This window comes from Oxyura jamaicensis, chromosome 20, assembly GCF_011077185.1.
Source record: "Oxyura jamaicensis isolate SHBP4307 breed ruddy duck chromosome 20, BPBGC_Ojam_1.0, whole genome shotgun sequence".
Classification (NCBI taxonomy): domain Eukaryota; kingdom Metazoa; phylum Chordata; class Aves; order Anseriformes; family Anatidae; genus Oxyura; species Oxyura jamaicensis.
The window spans coordinates 7,294,757-7,306,014 of record NC_048912.1 but is presented as its reverse complement, the minus strand read 5'-3'; the positions used below and the strand labels follow the sequence as shown (position 1 = coordinate 7,306,014).

The 11,258-nt window shown below is 53.6% G+C and overlaps 1 protein-coding gene across 1 annotated transcript in view; it reads left to right on the top strand.

The window, feature by feature from the left end:
* B4GALT5 (beta-1,4-galactosyltransferase 5) overlaps window positions 1-11,258 on the top strand; it is a 32,696-nt gene that overhangs the window by 392 nt on the left and 21,046 nt on the right. The gene's annotated exons all lie outside the window — the stretch shown is intronic.

Below are 11,258 nucleotides of genomic sequence, written 5' to 3'. Positions count from 1 at the left end.
GGGGCGCGGTGCTGCCCGGCCGCTCGGCTGGGTGCTGGAGGTGGGGCGGGGGAAGGGGGGGAAAAAGGGGGGAAAAATAAAAAAGCGCGGATTTGGGGTAGGGGGTGATGGGGGGGGGGGCCCCCGGGTGTGTGTGTGTATAGGAACGGGGTTCTGCTGCTCGTCGTGGGGCCGCCTGTGGGTGCTGAGCCGTGCCGAGCCATACCGAGCTGTGCTATACCGAGCAGAGCCATGCTATACCGAGCCGTGCTATGCCGAGCCGAGCCGTGCTATACCGAGCCTCCCCGCGGGCCCGCGAAGCACAGCCCCTGCTCGGCCGCCCGCCCGAGTTTGTTTTTGAAGAAGTGGAGTGTTGGCTGAGTGTTTGTGGTCTGAACTCTCCCTGGCGGAAATCCTACTCTTTTTTTTTTATTTCTTTCTTTTTTTTTTTTTTTTCTTGGTAATGTAGAAAGATGAGAAGTGTGTATTTTAGGAGGGACTGTTCGGTGGTGTTTGTCCTTACAATGTGCTTCGGGGGTGGCCGTGTGCCCAAATGGCCAGTGCCTAGTGTGCCCGGTGCTCGTGGGACTGAGCGCCCATCTCCCAGAGCGGCAGGAAGGCTCGTGGCCCGCTAAACAACTGTTGTCTTCATGCTGTGTATCGCATTTCTGCAAGAAGCCGAGGATCACAGTCAGCTTGGCCTTCAACCTAGCTATAGTACCCATTATTCTGAAAGGATTGTGGTTTTGGTTTTGGTTTTTCAGTAAAATCAAAAATCTCACCAATGATAGTTTCTCCTTGAAATGTCATTGGTATTGCTTGTGCTATCCCAAGCTCAGACATCCCAGGGAGACCCAAGCATGCTCCTCAAAGTGACTTCTGCAGGTTTTCATTTACAGATCCCATCCCATCGCTGCCTCTGGGCTTTGGGAGCCTTGCACGGGGCAAAGCGGGGTGCTGCTGGTGCCCAAAGCCCTGCACATGGGGGCATGCGTCCTGGGGACAGCCTGCGTGAGGTCCTGGGTGCCTGTGCCCTGCCTGGCTGGGTGGCCCAGGGCTTTGCTGTTCCCATGGGCTGACCACTGAGCCCCTGGCCACTGTCCTACACATCAGCCTTGGGGTGGCTGAGAGCTCTTTGGCTTCCGTTTGAGGACAGCTTCATACCGGTGTGAACGCGTGCTCCCTCTGAACGCAGCCTGGCTCTGCTGATGGTGTCTCTGTCAGATGGGTCCCATGGCCCTGTGCAGGGCAGGCGTGGGGAACATCTCTTCAGAGAGCTGCGGTGCAGGGGTGAGCTGCTTTGGAAATAAACGGCTGGTTTCCTGCTGGGGAAATGGCACTACTCAGCTGCTGGGCCCCTGGCAGAGCGTGGCTGTTGGTGGTGGCATGGCTTTGGGCCGGGGCGAGGAGCAGCTCCGTAGCGTGCTGCCAGCCTGCTGTAGGGGCTGTGGCCAAGCTTCCGAGGGGGAATCCCTGTACAGCTTCAGGGGGAAACTTCTCTTGCAAGGATAGTTTTGCTCTTCTTCTAGAGTTGTGCTACGTTGTCTCATTTGCTTTGCACTGTTGCGGGTGGCCAACTGTCACGCAGGTACCAGAGGTGCTGCAAGATACAAATCTCCATGTAAATCCAGCTTGTTTTTGGCATCTGTACCAACCAGGCCTTTTACCCGCGTGGACCACGGGTAGCACATCCACGTCCCAGCCCCTGCTCTCCTATCTGGGGTGCTGGAAGAGGAAGCAAAGATGTGAAGATGGTCCCTGTCCCCACACGCCTGTGGATGTTAGTGATGTTCTGACTCATCTCCCCATCAGGTGACAGAAGATCTGGTTCCTTTTTTTTTTTCTTTTTTTTTTTTTTTTTCCCCTTTTCCACCACTTTCAGCCAAAAATGTTCTGTCATGAAAACCCAGCCCAGTATTCCCGTGGCGGCTGGGCTCATCATCCCAGCACTTGGAAGCAGTTTGTTTTTAGGCCAAAAAGGAAAGGCGAAAGTTGGAAGAAAAGTGAGTTTTCCTGGTAGGATGTGAGCAATGCTGCAGCCCTCACAAAATTGAGCAAACGGTGTGTGAAGGGGAAGTGCTCAACATGCTGTGAGGCCTCAGCCCCAAAACCGTCATTTGCAGGGCTTGCTGGTGAACAGTGAAGAGTGACTTGTGGCTCTTGGCTAAAATGCAGGTGGAGGAGTGATTAATCCTATTCCTTGGTCATGCCTCAATTAAAAGAAAAAAAAATCAAAGAAACAGGACCTGAAGTTGAGGAAGCTGTGTGTGTGACTTTGAACCAGCCTTAAAAAGCTTTAACCTGTTCAATGTCTAACAGTGATGAAAACACACTGCTACGGCAAACCTTGGCCTGCGGAGGAGCAGGGTGACCTGCGTCCCTTTGGTGGGTGAAGGCAGCATGCCTGAGGTGGCTGGGGCCACCATGAGGACCTGTGGCCACAGATGCTGTGTGGGGCACCCCTGTGGCCTTGGTGGAAGGCAGCGCCCTGACTGTGCCCTGTCCCTGGTGCTCAGTGCTGGCTCTCGGTGGGGAGCAGGCGATGATTTGAGGGAAAATGCTGTGGAGCTGCTGAGGCTTCTTGTGTTCGAGCAGTTGTGTCCCAGTGCCAGGAGGAAACTGGGACAGTTGTGCTTCTGGGTGCTGTCTCAGCATATTGGCATGGATCTGGTGCACTTGACAGCTCCCTTGATGGGCTGGGAAGGCAAGAAAATGGCTCCTGGTGCCCCACAGGAGGCCTGGCCCAGGTGCTGGGGACTGCTCAGGGTCACCTTCCCTCGCCAAGCCCTACCTGATGCTGTCCTGTGCCCAAGGCCAGGTGACAACGGCCTGCCTTCCATCTGCTTGGACTGTGCTGCTCATGATGGAAATGTGAGGAAGAATTTTGTGTTTAGTGCCAGCAAGGATGCAGGTGGGAGAGCTCAGCCTACATGGGCAGCAGCCATGCCTGGCACCTACAGGGAGCCCAGGGCCTTTGGGACTTCCGTTTGTGTTGTCCCTGGGGTAACCCCTTGCTTATGTTCTTAAACAACACTTCACCTACAAAACTGGTATCTTCTTAGAGCCTCAAGTTCATACAGAGCAATCTGACAATCAGGCAGCATCTCTTCCTTTGCAGCACTCTACTAAATTGTGTGGCCTCCTCCGAACTGCACAATAACATTTAATGGGCCTGGGTTAGCAAATCCACCGTGGAGAGCGGATCATCAGGCGCTGAGCTGCTCGCGCGGATGCAGCAGGGTTCCCTTTTACTCTACGCTGTTCCCCAGCGTCTGCTGGCTTTTGTTCCTGGTGCGGATGGGGTTATTATGTGGGTCTGTCTCATCGCTGCCATTGTGCGCTCCGTGAGGCAGCCAATTGTTCCGCACTGAGCTGCGTGGTGAGAGCCTGGTGGGGCCGTTAAAGATGCAGCGGCTGAGGAGCTGCTGGCACACCTGTGCCTGTGTCCCATTGCCCCTGAGCTCAAATAAAGTGGGTGCTGAGCTGTGCTTGTGAGGGCTGGAGCAGGCTCCTGGTGCTGCTGCCTCCAACCTGTCTGATGTAGTGGTCCGGTGAGCTGTGGTCACATTCTACAGGCTTGGAGTCCAACAGGCCACTTGTTTTTTTTTTTTTTTTTTTTTTTTTTTTGCAAGCCAGAACTGAAAGCCTGTCCAGTCTCTCTGCTTGCACCAAGGCTTTTATTGCCCAGTGGTGCTGGGGGCCCGCAGCTGCCACCAGAGGTACCACAGGGATCACCCAGAAAACTCTGCCCTATGCCCAGGCAGGACCCAGAGGCCATGGGGTGGGTGAGCTGCCTCGTAGGCATCGCACCTCCAGAAAGTGCTGCTGGTTGATTGCATCTGGGAAGCCTGTGCTTCTTGAATTTACTGAGAGGGCTGCTGGTGCTTCAGGGGGCAGCGGTAAGAATCCTTGGCCGTCAGGTCTTTGCACATCATTGTGGCTCATACAGCTTTCCTATAGGTGTCTTTCCTTGCTGGCTTCATGCTTCCCAGGAAACCAGGGAAACTCCATCTTGCAGCTGGAAATAGTAATACTTTTACAAGTTGCTTGCGCTGCATGCTGCAGTTTCACCTTGATAACTCTTGCTTCACCAGCAGAAACTTCTCAAACCCCGTACCCTTGGTCCTTTCTGTGGGTTATTACCAGGTCCCTGGAAGGAGGAAGGTCCAAGGCCTCCCGTGGTGCTCAGGTGCCTGCTTTTTTTTTTTTTTTTTTCTCTCTCCAGATGTTGGAGCCTGTTTCTTCTATATTTTTAAGCTTAGGTCTGTACAGGAGTTTTTCTTGTCTGAATCTGGTGTGGGAAAATAATAGAGAATTTAAATTGTTGGGTGAAAGATTGTTACCTGTGTGAGAGAGCTGTAATTCAGTCAAGCTTTACTTCCTCAAAACTTATCAGAAATTGCTTCAGACCTGTTGTAGAGGGCACGAGTCAGCAGCATTAGGCCCGGATTAAATCTGTGACGCAAGGACTTGATTTATGACCGGTCAAAACGCTTTCAAACACCATTCCTTCACGGTGCATTTTGGTGGCCAGCTGGGCGATACTATGGAGACCAAAGGCACAGCATTTTTGTACGTCTCACCTACTGCTTTGATCCCTTGTAGCAATACCATGCTGCCATGTGTGACCGATCCAAATCGGCTATTCAGTGCATCCTCCTGGCAAACTGCAGTACGGGGTAGCTCCAGGTGTGGACACGGTGAAATATTTTGATGCCACCAGCTTCTCCAAACCGTGGAGCAATGTGGTGCTGGGCCCGGCTGTGGAGCTGCCCTCAGCAGGGAGAAGTGACAGCAGGTGGGTCCCCAGCCCTGGGCAGGTGGCTCTGCAGGGACAGCACTGCCCAGGGCTGGGACATCTGCGGCAGCGATGCCAAGAGGTGATAGGGGGACAGAGAGCTGCTCGTTTCGCCCGCTATGCATTTTTCATGGGTTTGCCAGCAGAAGGAGCCGTGGTCAGGCCCGATGGCTGGCAGAGGAAGAGGCAGGAGGGGTTTTGTTTCTCTTCACTCTTGGGTTTCGCCTGCAGCTCCAGCCAGGAGGCAGGGCCCTGTGGGTGCCAGTGGCTGGGGCTTGGTGTGGTGGCAGCTGTGGGACCAGGCCCTGCTCAGGTGAGGATAGGGCACAGCTCTGCAGGTGGTGAGGTTTGTGCTGTGGCAGCTCTGTCTGTCACCTCCTAGGCCTTCTTCTACCGTGTGGTGGCTTACCGCAAACTCACCAGCAGTGCTGCCCTCACTTACCTTCCTTTCCAACGCCAAAAGGTCTGTGCAGCAGAATTGTACAGCCCAAAGAAGTAACGATGCATTTCTTGGGGTGTTCCTCCGAGCTTTTCACAGGCATCAGACATGACAGTGACTGAGGGTAGATAAATACTGCTTGAACTCAGTGTTTCCTGCCTTCAGTGTGAAGGAAGCTGGCAGCAGTGTGGGGAAATAGCTCTGTCCTGGACATGACAGAAGCAGGGGCTTTTTGAAAGGCACGTGCGACCAGGAGGCTGCCACAGCCTCAGCACCGAAGCTCAGGGCTCAGAGGTCAAGGCTGGGAATTGCAGGGTTTCTCAGGGGGCAGGTGAATTACTGGCTTTTCTTTGCTGTTAAGCACCTGTGACAGTGGTCCGTGTTGTCTGTCAGGCACTTCTGGTTTGGGTTATTTTGCTGGTGGCTCGTTTGGTGTCGCAAGCGCAGGGAGCATGCGAGTAGTTCACATTTCAGCGGTCGGTCTCTGTGAGCATGACTCGTGAAAGCCACAAAGCCTTCCAGGTTCATTCCTGCAAATTAATTGCATCAAAACTTCAGCGATATGCAACAGACCGAACCTTACAGCAAAAACATCAGTGCTGCCAGCCCAGGTCTCCAGGAAACCTGATCTTTGCAGGCCTGGGAAACCGTGGATGGCCACGGCTTCTGCAGGCCGCTAATCTCAGAGGGCTGCTGGTGGCGATGAGGGCTGTGGCCCTGCTGCTTTGTTCCCTGAGCCAATGGTTTGTGATGGTTTGCCTCCCCTCTGGCTGGGCTCATTAATTGCATTAGCTCGGGCAGCGGCTGCTCTGTCGGGGTGACGAACCCCCTGGGGACAGCTGCAGGGACCGGAGCCGAGGAGCGCAGGGAGCTGTGTGTCCCACTTCCCCCTGGTTGAATGCTCTCAGTGTTGGCTCATCTTAATGCATGGAGTCTTTACGTGCTTAATTACACTGAAACTTCTGGGCAGCCTCGCAGGGGTGGATGCCATGACCCAAGGATGGGGGAAATTGGTCTGCAGAGCCCCTGCTATGGCAGTGCCGGGAGTCCAGAAGGCAAACTCTGTGGAGTGAGGAAATCTTCCCCTCACCAGCTTTGTTTTTAAAGCACCGCTGTTAACATAAAACATGTTTACTTTGACAAAACCTTTGCTGGGTTATTTTAGTGAAGTTTATTTCCATGCTAGCTTTTCCTTCTTGTTTGCATTTGGGTTGTTCTGAGTGTTTTTCTCTGGCAGCATGGCGAGCATCAGTGCATTAGTGTGCTTAGTATATATTTTAAGGCTTTTTCACACCTGTACTTTAAAAAAAAAAAAATAATATTTGAGCTATGTTTGCAGATGTGTTTTATGGAGGACATTAAATCATGGCTGTTAAATCTTAGCACTTCTAAAAATGCCAGGGCTCTTAGTATTGCTTCAGATCCACTATTATTTTGAAAGGAAAGGTAGACCAAAAATCTGGAGGGTGATGTAAGTGCCCGGCAGGAGAACGTCTCCCTCCAGCCATCCTAATCTGCTGCCTGGCCCGGTCCCAGGGGCAGCACAAGGACAGCACATGTAGCCGCGGCCTGGCCGGGAAGCGGCCTTGTGGGCGCAGGCACGGCGCGTGGCGCAGCAGGGAGAGAAACACTGCCCTGTGTTCACTCACAGAAGGAATTTTCTAGGGCTTTCTGGTTTTGTTTAAACCTATAGTGAATGAGCGAGCTGCAGCAGGCAGGCTGGGGAGTCCGTATGTGTTTTGTAGTGACTGTGGGCATTTTGTATGAAGTAGGTGCTGTGGCGCACCTGACGCGGTGCTCCGATTTTCCAAGGCGTGTAAACACCTTGTGTGCGACAGCCTGGGCTTGAGCCCTGACATGGAAACCCCAGGTACACAACGAGATCAGCAGCTGCTTTGAGTGGATTTCAGGTGGAAGTGTGTGGCTGAGCAGGGATATGGCTGCACAGTGCTGAACCCCTGCTCGGTGAGGCTGGCGTGCTCCCCGTGCCGGTGCTGCGTGCTGGGCTGTGCCCGCAGAGTTGTCCTCTCCCTCTGCCTTTCTGCTCTGAGGTGTAAAGATTGGGAAGTATTTCTGCATGGAGGGTGTCTCTGTGCATTTGAAAATGAGAGAAAGTAAATAGAGTGTAGGGGGAGAAAAATCCTTTGCTCAGCTGTTGGGCTGCGGTGTGTGGGGTGTTAGTCAGCCGGGGCTTGTTTACATACCAAGGAATTTCGTGGCAAACTACCTGATCGGTTTTACTTGAATGCTGTCCCCATACAAATGATCAGAAGGACCTCTCGAATCATGGCACTGCACTACCCACCTCCTTTGCTTTACAGAAGCTGAGCACCAAGCTGCACCAAAATTATAAATACACTGATGTGCTGCCACAGTGCTCCTGGTAAGGGACCGGTGGGTTGGCTGCAAACAGGGCAGGCAGCTCGCAGAGGTCTGTGCTGGGACATCTGAACTGGGAGAGCACACGCTGCAACTGTACAGTGCCTCAGCAGTGGAGGCTTTACATGAGGATTTTGGATGGGAAGTGATGAAGACAGCCACACGGATGCTAAATGTTGGCAAAGGTACCTCTGGCCTCTTAAAAAAAAAAAATGAAATAAATCCATGGAGCGTGCAGAATAAAACAGGAAATGAAATACTGCAGTGCAGCAGGTAGGCGAGCTCCGACTGATGGTTTTTCCTCGCCTACCCAGTGGGAGCAGGGGAGCATTTTGGTGCCACTCCTGTGCTCCGTGCCCTTAGTGGCGCTGGGGCAGCACCGGGCACGAGCTGTGCAGTGCAACATGGGGTGTAGGGGCTGGTGGGCTCATTGGCGGACAGCTGATTGATGCACGGCCCACAGGGAGATAAAATGGCTAAATGGCTGCATGCCAGGGCAGGAAAACCCTAAACCAAAGCGTCGGCTAGCGTGGGCCATGCCCGAGACTTGCTGTGTTTGCCGTACTTCAGCTTGGACTGCAGCAACCTATCTTAGGGGGAGATCGTTCACATCAGGTTCCTCTCCGCAAATGCACGTCCCGATAGAGCTGGGGGGATGAGGGGGGGTGGCCCCTGCCCCAGCAGCACGTGTAGGCAGCAGCAGCAGCCACCGGTCCGACTGCAGCCCACTATTAGGGTAGTGTGAAGTGCTCCGACACACGCGGCTCCGTCTCTTATTCTGCAGTCATATTTTTTCCCCTCAGTGTTTTTCCAACTCATGTCTTGCTGCCAGCATCCATATTAATAATGCATGACTTTTTTTTTTTTATGGTGCTTCCTTCCCGGCGTCCCTTTCAGCTGCTGAGTCAGAGAAGATTGTTATAGCAGCAGCCTCTGAAGCAGTGAAATGCCCCTGCAATGCTCAACTGCTGTCATTTATCATGCACGGTTACTCTGCGGGCAGCCCTTTCCCTTTCCTGACTCTGGTTGAGGATACAGATGCCAAAAGGATGATTTCTGTTGCACCAGCTGGTAACTGGCGAGCCCTGTGCACTTGGGGAACAGATTTTTTCCACTGAGCCTTCCTTTGTAGTATTTGATTAAAGGAAATATCTCCTGTATTTGCTGCTTTTTCTGTTTTTGAAATCCTGTGAATTTTTTTTTTCCAACCTGCCTGAGAACGTGCTTTGGGATTGTGCCTAAAACGTGGTTTTCTTTTTTTTTTTTCCCCACCTCAAAAATTCTTAAACCTATTTTCTTCTCCTTCTCGCATTCCCCCAAGACCTGTGCTTGGGCTTTTTAAGGTAACAGAGATGACAGCAGCCCCATGATGTGCTAGCAGGGATGAATTAACCAGCAGCCCATCGGTGGTCACTGGAGCCTGCTGGCTGCTGCAGGGGGCTCAGGAGCCGCTAATACAGCTGGCAGCGGGGATTTGCAGGGTTTGGCCCTGGTGCAGCCTCTTCCCCGCTGCATGTCCCATGTGTCCCACGTCCCTGCGTGGGACCCCAGGGAGAACCAGCAGCAGTACCGCTTCTCACGGTGTTGGTCTTCTGAAGGCTCGAATAAACGTGCTATATCTGTGGGAGCAGATCTCCCCTAACCCACATCCTAGCATGACTTTTTTGCCCTGTGGTGGCTGTGGTCAGGGTCGGTGACTTCTCCTGCCAGGCAGTGCTGGGGTTTTGGGGCTTTGCTGGCTGCCCGGTGAGCTGGGAGGTGCCCCCAGCAGGGCTGGTATGGCCTTTCAGAGACACTTTCCCCTGTTACGGGGGAAGCTTTGCAAAAGGAGACTGTGAATTTCTGAGCCTCGAATCCATCCGGAGGTGCTGGAGCAGCAGGGACAGGTGCTGTGCCTCCGCCACTCCCCTGCTCTGTGCTCGCCCAGAGGTGGAACGAAACGCCGCCTGCCATTGGAGATACAAGCCACTGGCTTCTCGGCTAACAAGATTTAGGTGGATTATGCTACGTATTTAATCGAGGGCTAAGCTCATTGCCTTATTTGAAATGGATCAAAGCTCTTGAATGTGCCAGTCTGGAGACCAGCTCTTGAGCAAGAATGTCACTCGGACGTGGGTCAGGCAGAGAGGCTCTCTGCTTCAGAGCCTGGTGGCTCCGCAGGCACGCTTCAGGAGCTGGGCTGGTCAAACGCAAAACCAGACAGGGAGAGTTCTCAGTGATGGGGCTGCCGGGGCACGTAGGTGATGCTGTAGTTCGGCATCCTGGAGAACTTTCTCCCTCAGAGTCTTCCTTCTCTCAGTCAGTTTGAAACTTTCCCCATGCACAAAGCTGTGTGCCTGCGGGTACGGAAGACGCCCTGGCTGTGGGCAGGCAGGCTTCCACCTTCTACAACAGCAGCTGATATTTGTGAGCTTTCCACGTCTCTGCAGCAGATAAGATTCTCCAGGGCTTTCCCAGGAAACCTCACCAAACCCACGTGCTGTGGGCTGCAGACACCGCTGGCTGAAAGCGTTGGAGCCCACAAGAGTTGCTGCTCGTCACCAGAGCTGTCTCCCCTGTCCCGCTGCCCCGCGGAGGCACCGTGTTGGACATGACACTAGCACGCAGCCTGTCATGCAGCATTTATTCCTGTGCACGCTTAGGAGGGTGGAAATATTGCTATGAGCAGATACAGAGACATGTTTAAACTGATTTTTCGTCCACGGCTGAGAGCTCTTGCACTTGCCAGGGTCTTCCTGAAGCAGCAGGAGAGGGTGCACGTGTCCCTTTCTGCAGGATTAACTCTTTGCTGTTGTCACAAGAGGCACCTCAGTGCTGCCTCGAGCCTGTGTGCGCCATCAGCGTGCTGCGAGCACACCTTCACCATGGGGAGAGCTGTCCCGGTTTAGTTGAGCAAGTTACCTAGGATGCACCAGCTATTCAGACCACATTCCCTCTTTTTTTTTTTTTTTTCTTTTTTTTAAAAAAAAAAAACAACAAGCTATTCTGGTAGCCTCCTTTCCCCTTGCTGCTGCTGTGCAGAAGGGAGCAGCTGTGGGCGCCGGGCTCCCCAGCTCTGTGCGCGTGGCTGTCGGCACAGCCTGCGAGATGGAAAATGGCCAGTGCAGAGGTAAACCAAGAGCTGGGCTGGAGGAAGAAGATAAAGCTCGTTTCTGCTTTGAGGTGAACCGACCTGCGCAATTATAACGTGGCAGCAGGTGCCTGCGCTGCCCGCTGCCTCGCTTTTCCTGCAGCCTGCTGCACGTCCTCCTGCCCTATCTTGTGCCTGTAACTCCAGGCAAGTGCTGGTTCAGGCACCCTTTGTGTTTCAAGCCCTCAGCAGGCTGGCTAGCTGGCAAATCAGCTGGACAGCATCTTCTTTCCAGTTTCTTGCATTGTGTTTTCAGCGTTTTTAGCCTCCAGCGTGTGGTATCTGTTGATACCTGGCCCTGTTGGGCAGCCCCGGGACGGCTCCTTCACAGCACCGAGCCCGGCAGGGCTGCAGAGGGAGCGCACGATGCAGGAGTGTGCTGGGGAGGCTGCCCTGCACCGTGCTTCAGCTGCTCTGCTTTCACCCGGTTAAAAAAGCCAAAGTGCTAGTTGGTGTGGTGATGGGCTTGTTTACTGTTGTGCTAGGGCAAGCCGATAGCGAGGCGCGGCTCCCTCGAGCGGTGCTGACACCAA